At 38.5% G+C, this 13567-nt stretch overlaps 1 protein-coding gene and 1 long non-coding RNA gene across 5 annotated transcripts in view; one reads left to right on the top strand and one right to left on the bottom strand.

Annotated features, from left to right (window-relative positions):
• LOC142845723 (uncharacterized) overlaps positions 1 to 13144 on the bottom strand; it is a 40674-nt gene extending 27530 nt beyond the window's left edge. The window contains exons 1-3 of the long non-coding RNA XR_012909969.1: positions 13013 to 13144; positions 7973 to 8028; positions 6839 to 7179 (exon numbers count right to left, since the gene is read on the bottom strand). This is a non-coding gene — a long non-coding RNA (uncharacterized LOC142845723). The remainder of the gene's footprint in view (positions 1 to 6838; positions 7180 to 7972; positions 8029 to 13012) is intronic.
• Positions 12703 to 13567, top strand: part of Plscr4 (phospholipid scramblase 4) — a 29460-nt gene continuing 28595 nt past the window's right edge. For 2 of the 4 annotated variants that reach the window (XM_075964998.1, XM_075964994.1), the window contains exon 1: positions 12703 to 13083. The gene's annotated coding sequence lies outside the window, so the exon portion shown is untranslated. The remainder of the gene's footprint in view (positions 13084 to 13567) is intronic. The other 2 variants (XM_075964996.1, XM_075964995.1) reach the window with 1 other exon arrangement.

Genomic DNA, 13567 nt, shown 5'->3' with positions numbered 1-13567 from the left:
TTCTGTTTGATCTTTTGGGAAATTCAAGACTTGCCCTAATGAGCCCCATTCAGCTTGCAACACAGAGTTGGGAAGAAACAGCTTTTTATTCTCATCTCTGCCAGGATGACACGGGACAAGAATTATAAACATTAGCTCCAGGGTTTTCTCTCCTTTAAAGAGACAGCTTTCATGGGAGGGTATTAACTGAGTCTCTGTCTTTGATTCTATCTTCTGATCACCAAAGGGTATTGTACCACAGTAGAATGTAGTATACTAGTTTGAATTACTCATCAAAAAAAAAATGGAGAAAGATTAAGAGAACAAATGTACTGTCTCTAACTTCTCAACTCTGAGGGAAAATGATTGTGACATTTTTACTATGACCATTTTGTCCCAGCTGTGGTTGTTATCATTTCCAGAAAAGCTCTTTCTATGGTTAAAGAATTAGATATCATTTATTGAACTAGAAAGGAAATGCCCTGACTCGTGATCATGTTAAACTGTTTGAAGCAGAATAGAAATAATACTTACATACAGAGTCTTTCAAAGCAACCCTGTAGAGCTGTGAGGGAAGCAGCCCACTAAAACTTCTGAATATTACAAAGTTATATACCGAAAAGAAATTGTTTGCTTTTCCCCCGAGAATCTGATTACTTGCTTCTGTCTGTAATTCACCAAGATTTCAAAGTTGTTTCTAAATATTTCTTCTATCTCATGGTAAGTGACACATCCTTCTTTCCTAAATTTTTACTTCTCTGAGCTAATTGTCTGTAGTATGGCATTGTTAAAATTAAAGCATTTGTAAGTACCCTCTTCTTTCAGTACCCTTCTTTAGGACACGTTCACCTTTCACAGTCTCGTTTGCAGTAAGGCCACAGGAACTAAATGATGCTCCAAAAACACTCTCCTCATTGCAGAGTGTATAACCAATTTTACTTTTTGTGCAGGGACAGTCGGTCTCTACTAATATAGTCTAAGTGTGCGTCAACATCTTGAGCACTCACATGCAATCACAGTGTCATTTGGATTAAGAGATGAATAACTACGGGTTTTGCTTATATAGTGTTTATTTTCATCAGTGTTGGCTATTCCCTCTTCAATTATGTTTTTGATGTTTTAGTGGACATCATATGATGCACTAAAAGGGGTGGCCCACTGAAAATCAAGTCATCAGCGCACTGTTACAACAACCTTCTTGAATTAATACAAGTGTCAGTGAACTCAAGTTTATGACAGTTGTAACACTTAAGCTTACGAATTTCTTCTTGACAAAAATTAAGCTTGCCTACCTTTGGTTTAGTGTACACTCACAAAGAACCTATAGATTAAAATAAAAACAAATATTAAAAATATAAAAATAAACAAAAAGAAAAGCACTGACATAACATTATAAGAAAAGGACCTCCAAAGATGCCATTGAGTTCGTCTTCTGTTGGCTGTCTACTGTCTGTCATGAGGCCTACTCTTAAGAGTAGTTTGTTTCTCCTTGAGACTTTCTTGGAGAAAATTCAATTTTCATTTGCAAGTAGCTATTGATGGAAAAGAGCTTCTTGGTTAGGGATTGGGGCTTGTGTTTACTGTACCTTTCTGCTCTAGGATCCCATCTGGACAGACCCCTGTAGGTCACGTGCCTGCTGCTTCTGTCATATGTGTGACTGTGAGTTCATATGTGTGTCATGAGAAGTATCAGCAATTCTTGGGCTCCTTCTACAAGAGCTGGCTACCACATATTTCTTTTCAGATTAACTTCCACAGACTATCATTCAAGCAATGTCTCTAACATCTTCCACATTTTTGTAGGAGTCATGCAAGTCTTCTGTATTGAAAGTATTTTCCAGGAATATATCACATCTCTTTCTCTTTTCATCAATAGTAAAATATTCAAGGTCTTGAGCATGGTAAGGCAATGATATATGGCATAAGCAACAGACAGAGAATGAACACAACACGGAGCATGTGTGGGGAAATGGTAGGTAGTAGGCCAGATAAGTAGATGCCTTTAAAAAGTCAGGACTCTCCATTTTGGGATAAATGCTAAATTCGTTTTGAAAATAAGACTTTATATTTCTTTAAAAATGAATTTATTAAAGAAAATTTGGGAGAAAATATGCATATGTGTTTGAAACTAGATTTCGTTTACTTATGCGACCTACTCATAAAACATTCTTTTAAAGTTCCTTATGTTAAAACTCTAATTTATTATAAAAGTTCCTATTGCTTAATATAATTTTAGGTGTCAGCCTACTCTGATGAAGTCCCTGTATAAAACATGACTCTGTTAAGTTCATTATTTGCCTGTATTTAATGACAAGAGATAAATCCCTCCATATTAGAGTAATTTCATAGACTGGGAACCTGACAAGGGTTAATTGAGTTTGAAATTATCTTATAATCCACACGTGAATGGACTTCCAGACTTGAAGAAATACCTCTTTTTCACTATTTTTCTTTGGGGAAATGCTGATCCATTTTGTAGTTCCAGAAATTTTTGTCAAATTGCATTAAACATTTTTGAAACATTATTACATTAAGCATTATTACAAAATTTATAAATAAATGTTGAACACATAAATAAGTCATTCCTGAATTAATTATACATAAATAACTAAATATATTTAGATGGACAGGCCAGACAAATTAGTCAACATGTAATAAGCAAAGGAAAACCACACCCTAGCTCCCCACTGTGTATAAGTAAACAGTATTTATTTCACTAATAAGGCCATAAATAAGGAGATGTAATATAATTAAATTTGTATTGAATCTCTTATCATAATTACAACTCAATAAAAGCTTAAGTAATTAGTGTAGATTTAATAAATACTCTGTTTCGGACCTTTGACCCATTACAGTATAGCCACACTAATCGATTCTCTCAAGCCACACTATCCTTATTCCTTGTCATGTTTTACCACTGATGAATTTCTGATGGCCTCTTCCATGAATTCCTATTTATCCTTTTCTCACAAGATCCCAGGCACAAATCTAAGTATGATTCCGCCAGAGGAATCTTGGTCTTACTTACAGACCATGGGTGAGGAAAAATGCCTTACTCAGTATGGTGATTTCTCCATAAGAGCATAGGTGGAACCCTTTCAGTTAGCCTTCCCCCGCTACTTTCTCTAACATCTCCTGAGATGAGCCAACAGCTTGAAACTAAAACAGAGTTTCATACAAATGGCTGAAGTCTCAGGAGAGCGTTCAGTGGTGGCTCCAATGCCTCCTTCTAGTCAAAGGATGTCAACAGTCAACAATCCCCATGATGATGATCTTCCACAGTCAGGCACAGCTGATCCACTGAAGATGGTGGCTGTTTTGCTCAAAGACTGTGTTCTACAACATAGGCTATATTTAAAACAATGACTTATGCTGAACATTTTCAGGTTTATATAAGTACTATCATTGTGTTATGTATGTATATGTGCATATTGAATACATCTGGGTTTTTTTGTTCTATTTATTATTAGTATGTGAGTGAATAAGTACAGATGAATGTGTGGCATGTACTTTCAGGAGTCAATGATCTCCTTTCACCCTAAACTCATGATTTGGGCAGGACTGAACCGATCATCAGACTTGCACTGAAAACCTTTTTCACTACTGAGCCATTTCACCACCTCTTATATCTACTGTACACTTCTGCTACTTGAAAAAATGATTTTATACTACACATACTAAAAACAGCAACAAATTATAACTCCCATCTCTGGAGATAAGGATATACAAGACCATTGTTCCAGATGATGATTCTATTACCATAAATCCTTCCAACTCCTGCTAGTGACCCCTACCCTATCTTCTTTCCAACTTCATGTCCTCCAGTTTTGTTCTTAAAACCCCTAAGTCCAATTAATACTGTCATGAGTTCATGGGCAGACTGCTATTCACAATGAAATGTACAACCTACCATAAGCCATTTCCCCAAAGGGAAAGAGTCTTACTCTCTCAACAATCACCCACTGTAAGTAGCCACTCTACCAAGGGTAGAATCTCTTGATACCTATCATTCATGTTGGAATTTTGATTAACTTGAGACTGCATGGGTCTGATGCAGGTAACCATAGATGCTATGAGTTATATACGCAGCAACCATGTCTTCTTCGGAAGTCAGCATTTCACAGCTCTCATTTTCCTTCACCACCTCTTACATCCTTTCCCCCGATTCTGAGATGTTTCATGAACAAAAGAGAGAAGAGGAAGAGCTACATCTCAATATCCCAATCAAGGCCATAGCTGTAACCACTTTTCTTCCATGAGGCCTCACTGGCTACAAGTTCTGCTACCTTTCAATGGTTGCCATGGCTAGGGACTGAGAATTTATTAACATGCTCTTGCATGGTGGGGTTTGGAAGGACCAAGGTTAGCAAAGACTCCTATGATATCAGTAAAAAATTGAAAGCAGCAGATGGAAGGATTAGACAAAGATTTCAAGTCTTGTCCACAGCAAAGGAGATAGAATTTGGGATTTGAAAAATGGCAAAGATAGATAAGTTTTAGCCTCAGGCATTTAGTAGACCTGCTTTACCAAAGTATACATAAAGAGCTCTAGAAGTTAATGATTAGCCTATGACCATCCAAATGACTAACTCTTCAGAGGAGTAAGATAGAAGTCAAAATCTTTATTACCCACAATATCCTGTATACACACATACACACACACATAACTTTGCAATGCATTCTAAGAAACAGGCGCGCACGACTCATTGCCAAAGTTCAGTATCAGCCCACAGAAACAGAGGAAACAATATTGGAATACAGTAGAAAAGAAATCTTAAAAAGATGTTCAAGAATTCAAAGAAAACAATGGTTCTCATTAATTACTAGTTATGAACTTTCATCAAGAGATATGAATGTTTCAAGAAGAAATCAAATAGAGACAGTACAAATCCAATATTTGCCATAGACTTCCTAGCATATTAAAGTTTATATAATTTAAAAGACAAAAGTGTAAACAAAGACTTGTTAGACAATCTCTTAGTCTGACACATATTTAGCTGAATTGCCAGCAGGAAAAGAAGGAAAATGTTTGAAGAGAATATGAATAAAAAAAAAAGAAACTGGTTAATAGTTTTCCAAATTTGAAGAAAGAAACCAAGCCATTTATGAAGCTTAAAGAACCCCAAATAGCATTAATACAAAGAAATCAAACATTGTAGACTAGCTGCACAATAGTAAATATTAGAACCATGACTATAAGTCCCAGCAGATAAAAGGAAGTAAAAAAAAAACTATTGAGAAATTAAAGAAAATTCTGTGCACACAGAATTCCATTCTCAGTGAAAATACTCTTAAAAACGCATGACATTCTAGACAAACTGGTGTTGACAAGTTGCTTCTTCTGTGATCTATTGAAGGATAAAGTCAGGAGAGAAATGAGTAGAATCCATCCTTAAAACAGAAAGAGTGTAAGAACAATAGAAACAAAGCAGGAAAATAGCCAAGAGTAGCACGACAGTTGAAATGGAGTTTGGTGAGTACTGCAGAAAGAGGAAATAAGCAGAGGAAAGAGCTACAAATTCCGCTGTGGGAGAAGTAGAAAGGAGCAGCCACCAGCTAGTGCCCTTAAAGAACCATGCTGTACATACTGGACTGGTTGGCAATGAAAGAAAGAGAGGATCTTGTCTCTCCTGAGTTCGGGCACCAAAAAAATGGCAAGCTGGAAAGAGACTAAGGATTGCTGCAGAGACCTGACCAGGGCATAGAAATTGACTACAAAATTGGCAGAGAGCTACCTGGGCCCGACTGATTCTGGAAAGTTCGGTAGAAGTGTGGCACAGCCGCCTGAAGATTGTATTCTTCACAAGAGTCTCAGTGACCAACCTTAAGAATATATAGAATGTATAGAAGGCACTACCATGCATCACTGCCTAGGTAGTTAACACATCATCCTGAAAAGTGTGCCAATACAATTATCTCAGGGAAAACCTGTGGGGTATTGCCTAATAAAATGGCCAGGATGCTGGCAGGAAGGGAACACCCAGGGGCAAAGGTAAAAGCAGATATTAGAGTCTGAAACACAGAAAAGCTTCATGGAAAGTAAGATGCCCAGCTCTTCAAAGAGAGAGTATGGCTGGCAAGCAGAGTCTTTGACTGGGACATTCTTACAGAATGGTATACTCCATCCAGAAATTTCATCCAGTAAGTAGGACTGTCCACCAATTTTGAATTACCAAGACTAGAAGGTCCTCTTGCCACATGCTGAAAATCCAAAGAAGATGAGAAGAACCTCATTCCTTCCAGGTAGGTGACAGTATTGTACTATTAAATTTAACTTACCATTTTGAATGTACGCTTTTGTATCTCAATCTTTTATTTGCTTTTAGCTTGTATCTTCCTTGGGTAGGCTTTTATGACTGTTCTTTTTCTGTATTCATTCTGCAATTTTTAAATCTATTATTTCTCACTTTACTAACCCATAGATTTTCCCCTTTCATTCCTGTTTTACTTCCTCTTTTCATTTGTTCCCATTCCCTTTTTAGGCCTTATTTATTAAGAAGTTTAGATTTAAAAGATTGTACACTAAATGCTTTTCATTTAGCAATGTTTTGAGAATTTAATATAGGAATACTATATTTATATTATTTCCAAACTTTCTTTTCCCCTCACCTCCTCCTGTGTCCATCCCTTACCATTTCCCCTCAAGCTCATGATCTCATAACTTATTCTTTCCTTATTGTGATGTGTCCTAGAAAAATATACATACTCACACATACATATGTGGACATAACAGCCTGAAAAGTCTTTTCAGTGTTGTTTATGTGTGTATGTATTTAAGGTTGACCACATGGGGTTAGATAAAATATTGAGGACTAACCCCTGAGAAAGATCGATTCCCCTCTCAGGACCCATTAATTACCTGCAGCTCTTCATCTAGGGGTGGGGTTTTGTGATATTTCCTCTATACATTTTGACATGCCATTTTACAATGTTGTCACTGTGAAGATCTTGTTTGTGACCACAAAGTTGAGGTTTCACGGCTGTAATTTCCTTGTCATGCCAAGGATATTCTTACATGTGTTTGCTTCTATGTCCTGATAGTCTTAGGTGTACAGAGTTTTTATTGTAGATATACTATCCGGGGATAGTCACCTCACAATCACTTCATTATTCTCTACTTTTTGATCAGCTGCATCTCTCTGTGGTGGTCTCCATCTACTGAAAGAAGAAGCTTTTGAAGGGTGAGAGCTACTTTTATCTCTGTGGATAAAAAGCAATATTTAGAATGCAGTCAGAAATTACAGTCATTTAGGAAAATGGCAGTTGTAGGTCATCCTCTGGGGAACATGACATCATCAGATGTGGGTATTTAGTGAGGTATACAGTATTGGCCATGAATTCCCTCATACTGAATGGGCCTTAGATCCAAATATACAGCTGTGAATTGCGTTCAGGTTAGTATCACCTTACAGCTGGATAGGATGTTGATGACACTATATTTCCCCCTCTTCCCCTGCAAAAGAACATAGGTGACATTGTTTCTGAACATTATCAGAAATATATGTGAAATTCATAAGAGCCTTTCGCTCTAAGCAAATAACAGAAGGTTGTAGTAGGAGGCCACTTATTTCTTTCTGGCTGTTCAGCCCTGAAATAAACACACAGAAACTGTATTAATTAAACCACAGTTTGATCTATTAGCTCTAGCTTCTTATTAGCTAGCTCTTACATCTTAATTTAACCCTTTTCTGTTAATCTGTGTATTGCCACTTGGCTATGGCTTATCAGCAAGCTCCCGTCTGGCAGCTCGTGTCTTTCCCCTCTGGTGGTTCTATGGCTTCTTCCTGACTCTGCCTTCTTTCTCCCAGCCTTCAGTTAGTTTTCCCCACCTAACTCTATTCTGCCCTGCACAGGCCCAAGACAGTTTCTTTATTACCTAATGGTATTCACAGCATCCAGAGGGGAATCCAACATCAGATTGTGGTTTTCATTACTTCAGGAGGTTTCCACTTAAATAGACTGGAAAACAGAAGTTCAAATGAAGATAACTTACCCAGCACGAAACATCATCCTCTGACTTCTATACACAAGCCAAGGCCTGCCCTCCTCCTACATACACCAAAAATATTAAAAGAAAAAAACTAAAAAGCATGAGAAGGATGGCAAATAAATGAACTAACAGTGTACTTCAATGTCCTAGATAAACAAAAATAAGCCAAACCCCCAAATAGTAGATGACAAGAAATAATAAAGAGCAGGGAAGATACTAATGAGAAAGATTTGAAAAGAGCAACACATAGGTTAAATCAATTAAATGTTGGTTCTTTGGAAAAAATGAGTGTGATTATCAAATCTGTATCCAGACTAGCAAAAATTGAGAGAAGAGATGAATTAATAAAATTAGAGATGAAAGAGATGTGTTACAACAGATTTCAAGGAAATGTAGAGAATAATTAAAGAGTATTTGAATATTTATATTTTAAGAAATTAGAAAACCTAGAAGAAATGGAAAAATTTCAAGACACACATGATTTTCCACAATTAAATCAATAAGACATAAGCAACAAAAAAGATTCATAACAAATAATGACTTTGAAACAGTAATAAAAATCCCCTAAAAAGAAGAGTCAATGATTAAGAAAATTTTACTGCCCAGTTTTACCAAACATTTAAGGAAAAGACAATGTTAATATTTTTCTGTTTGTTCCATGCAATAGAAATGGAAGGAACACTACTAAATTAATTTTAAGAAACCAGCATTACCTTTGCAACAAAACTGGCTTAGAAAACAAGAAAGAGAAAAAAAACAACAAAAGAAATTATGATCAATTGCCCTTATGAGCATGGACACAAGTATTTTCAAACACATACATGCAAACCAAGTTTTAGAACATATTAAAAACATCATGTGCCATGACTAAGATGTCTTCATCCCATGCCAGGATTGGTAAAACACACCAAACTCAACTCCTGTATTTAACACAGAAAAAGACTTGAGGACAGAAATGAGGTGCTCATCTCAATCGATGCAGATAAGTTCTTTGACAAATTTCAGTATCTACTCATTATAAAAGCTCCAGAAAAACTAGAGAACTATGTCTCATCATAATAAAGGCAAATATGACAAATTAGGCCCAATGTTATGCTAAAATAGGAAAAAGCAAAAAAAATCATTCTTACCATTCTTATTTAGTTCAGTGCTTTAACTTTTATTCAGCAATAAAATCAGAGGAAGAAATAGACAGGAGAAAATGGGGAAAAACAGAAGTCAAAGTATCCCTGTTGTGGATGAAGAGAACATAAAAGGCATGAACATTTCAGAACATTTCGTGTGGTTAGTTAGTGAAAGAAGGTGAGCTCTTCAGTAAATGTTTCTCAGAAAAGTAGATCCATGTAGTTCACCAACACAAATATCAACTAAAAATGAATAAAATACTTTAATGTAAGACATTAATATAGATAGACTAGCATATAGGTAAGTTGTAACATCAAGACTTTCAGAAAAGAAAGTGCATGTCACAGAAAACAATTCTCAGGTTTGACAAATGGGATTATAAAATGATAAAAGTTTCTATACTGCCAAGAAAACAATCCTGTGTGACAGCAAACAAAATGAGAAAAAATATTTGCTAACTATATATTAGACCAGAGGTTAGTGTTTACAATGTATAAATAATAACTGCCAAACAAAAAAGTCTAATCAATAAGTCGTCTAATGAATTAAAGAAATGTAAATGGCCAATGAATATTAAAGATGTTTGATATCTTTAGCCATTAGGGAAATGAAAACTAAAATTTCTTTAAAATTCCTATGTGCCCCAATCAGGATGCCTAGCAACAAGAAAGCAATGTGGTAAAAATGTGTGAAAGTTAGACCTCTATCTAAGCTTGGTAGTTCTGTAAACCAGTGTGACCACTATGAAAAATCATTATCGTGACTCCCTAAAACACTAAACTACCATATGAGCCAACCTTACCACTCCTGGTTTTATACCCACAGGATTCTAACTGTTAACTACAGAGATACTTGTGGATTTACTTTCTACTAGGAAATAGAAGCAGTTTAGACCATCATCATCAAGGTGAGTGGATAAAGAAAAAGTGAAAATATACCATTTTATTTTATTCAGCCATAAAAATAAATTAGGACATTTGTAGGAAAAGAGGATGAAACTGGAGATCATTACATTTAGCGAAAAAAAAAAACCCTTTTACAAAAGACAAATATCATATGGAGTCCCTATTGTTGAAGACACCATGTTCTTTGGACACAGAACCAGGAAGAGCTGAGCTGGTTCTAAGCCAAAAGCCTCCTCCTCCTCGTGAATTAGCCTACATAGTACCAGAAGATGCCGTGGAAGCTCCCAAGGGAAGAAAGCAACCAATAGTCCTAGTCAGCTGTGATTGCTATGAGCCACAGCAATGACCAGTATGGGGAGATAACAATAAGGGTATAGTAGTGGAGCACAAACTTTGGTGATATTCAGCGGCTTTCTAGTTGAATGTGAGGTCCACCCAACATTAGGGAAACCATGCCTGCTGCTGGTAACCTAGCCAACTGCTTATAGCTAGTGAAGTCGGGAATTTTGGAAGTGAGTCTACAGCGACTACTTTACTGAAACAGGAGAATTCCTATCTACATTCTTAAGATTTTTCCTTCTATTCACAAATAAGTAATCATAGGCCATACTGTTTATGAAATTTTAGCATTGTAAATCGCTCTGCTCTGTCTCTCCCTTCCCCTTTCTAACCTCTTCCTCTCTATCTCAGCAGTGGATCATGGGAGAAATAAAAAGGGGTTCATGTGATAGCTAATGCCATCAATTTATTAGAATTTAGAATTACATAGGAGAACATCCTCTGCAAATATCTGTGAAGGAGTGTGTGAACCTCTGGGCATGCCTGTGGGAAATCGTCTTAATCAGGTTAATTGGGCTTGGGTGGTCCTTTCCCTAGGTTGGGTTACATGGAAATGGGAAAGCTATCTGAGCATCAGCACGAACTCTTTATTCTCTGCTTTCTGATCATGTGTGTGGTATGACCCCCTACTTCCAACTCTTGCTGTCTTGACTCCGATTCATGATGGGCTGCAGCCTTGAACTGTGAGCCAGAATAAACTCTTGCTCCGTTGAATAGCTTTTGCTGGAGATCTTTATCACAACAGGGAAGAAACTAATGAGGACAGAAGCTAATGGAATGTATGAACATGAAACCAGAAAGGGGACTGAGGTGGGGTGGGGTGGCTCCTAACCAGAAGAGAGACCTTACAAGGAGGGAGAAGGAGAATGGGACAGGGTAGTGGAGAGCAGCATGCATAACAGAGTATATTGACATATACGTAAGAAAATAGCGCAATGCAATCCGTTACTTTGTGTGCTTATGTATAAGTTTTAAATACAAAATAAATTTTCAGATTTTATAAAAACTGTGCAATCACCTGTAATGGTTGTGCCCTACAAAAAAAATCATTTCTAGGCTTAAGAGAACTGAAAATACAGACATAAGCAAGCAAACAAACAAAAACAGCAAATTACAAGAAATCACATCCATGGAAATTTATACATGCTATCTTATTTTTTTCTCTAAGTTTTGGCAAAAGACAAATGATTGACTGTTGATGTAAATCTCATATTTTGTACCGTTTTATAACATGTGTATGTCAACATCAGGGCAGAAACACAGAATTGTGAAAAATGCAAGGTACCATTATTAAAAATTTAATTTTACTGGACTACTCCAATAGGAATTGTCCCAGCTAGGGTTTTTATTGCTGTGAAGAGACACCAGGACCATGGCGACTCTCATAAAGGAAAACATTTAATTGGGATTGGCCTATAGCTCAGAGGTTTAGTCCATATTCACCATAGTGGGAAATGACAGCGTGCAGGCAGACATAGTGCTGGAGAGATAGCTTAAGAGTTCTACACCTTGACCTGCAGGCAGCAGAAAGTCTTCTGAGAGTCACACTGAGCAAAGTTTAAGCAAAGGAGACCTCCATGCCCACTCCCACAGTGACACACCTACTCCAACAAAGCCACACTTCCAAATAGTGCCCCTCCCTATGAGCTTATGGGAGTCAATATATTTAAACTACCCTATTCATTAAGAATTGCAAATCCGACACAAAAACAACCCCAAACCGGAATTTCAAAGAGACACTGGCGGGAAGCAGCAGGGAGTCAGACAGATGGCAGTGTATCAGTCTTCCACTCCCCCACAGAAGGGTTCATATTGGAAGCTCCCCTTGATTGCTGGTCATTCTGCCTGCGGCTCAAGGCCTGTGAGAGGGGCTTGTGGTTGCTCTCATATTTATTTTGTATCCCAAACAATGCTTCACAGACATGTTTTTGATCTGGAACTTTTGGTGTCTCTCATGTGGCCACTGCTGATATTAGAACTCATTAGCTTCATTTCTTGGTCCCTTCAACAAGTTTAAAACAAAGCTAAGCATTAATTTTTGCTAAGACTTTGATGTCAAATTCTCCGTTTTATGCTTTCAATCCAATACCATTTCTTCATTTGAGACGTGTTCTTGGCAGCTTTTACTGACAAAACATTATTAATTGTGAAATCAATTTTGACAAATCACGTGCGAAGCAAAATGGAAAATTCCAATACTTCACTCCCAAGGGCCTGCCCCTTGTAAACTCCTCCCAGAGCACAGCAAGGCCAAGCTCTTAGATCTGTTTGTGTCCAGCTGTGGTTTTGTGTGAGGTCACCGGACGTTTGGGTTCACCCTCTTTTTTCATCTTCCTATATTGGACTGACCCACATTAGTCTGATACAGTATTTGTGCCCGAGAGCGTTAATTAACCAGTTAACTAATGCCCTCTTTCTAGAGTCAGAAACCATAAGCAAGCCTGCTCTTGCCCCCACCAGAACCCCATTCCTGGCTGTCCCTCCTCCTCCCAGATCAGAGCAGTGAGGCCAACCCCAAAGCAGAGGAGCGGATTCGGAGCGCTGCCCTGCGGGCTCCATTGGCGACCGCAACATGTTTTCCCCGCGCTTGGCTGCGGTTCAGGAGGCCGGTGCCCCACCCTTCAGGAAGCCCTTCTCGGGAGCCTCGCCCGCTGCCCGCCGTTGATCGCCCCACCTCCTCTGCACCTCCTGCCTTCCAGGGGAGGAATAGTGGATCGCGGCTGGAGGCGCCTGCAGATGCGGGCGGTGAGCGGGGGCCGTCGGGGAGCGGGGGTCCCGGGAACTTTGCGGGATGCGGGAGGGCGCCGGGTCCCTGGCATTGGTGGAGGCGGGGCAGCGCCCCAGGCAGGACTTTAGCAGCAGGTGGTTGCGCAACTTTGGCGTGGTGGTGTGGGGCGGGATTTCCTGCATTGGGATCCTGTGTACACCCCTGCTCTGATAGGGCAATGGGGCGCCAGGTTAAGGCTCCTTGGGAGAGTCATTCGACCCTGGTAACCCTGGTGACATGAACTCCTGAGGGTGCGGGCCCTATATGGGCAACCCTTTCCAGTTGTTTCCCTCTTACACCAGTGGCAGCCAGATTCAAAGGTCTCCAGGCCTCTGCCCGGTTAAGATGTCTTCAGATAACTGCAAAGTTTGATGGGCAGAGGCTGTTACAAGATACAGCCTGTTTCTCCTGTTATTTTACAGAGTACAGTATTTGCCTTTTGGGACTTAGAATTTTATATTT

Source organism: Microtus pennsylvanicus, chromosome 3 (assembly GCF_037038515.1).
Source record: "Microtus pennsylvanicus isolate mMicPen1 chromosome 3, mMicPen1.hap1, whole genome shotgun sequence".
Classification (NCBI taxonomy): domain Eukaryota; kingdom Metazoa; phylum Chordata; class Mammalia; order Rodentia; family Cricetidae; genus Microtus; species Microtus pennsylvanicus.
The sequence above is the reverse complement of the archived record's forward strand: the minus strand, read 5'-3'. Positions and strand labels throughout refer to the sequence as shown.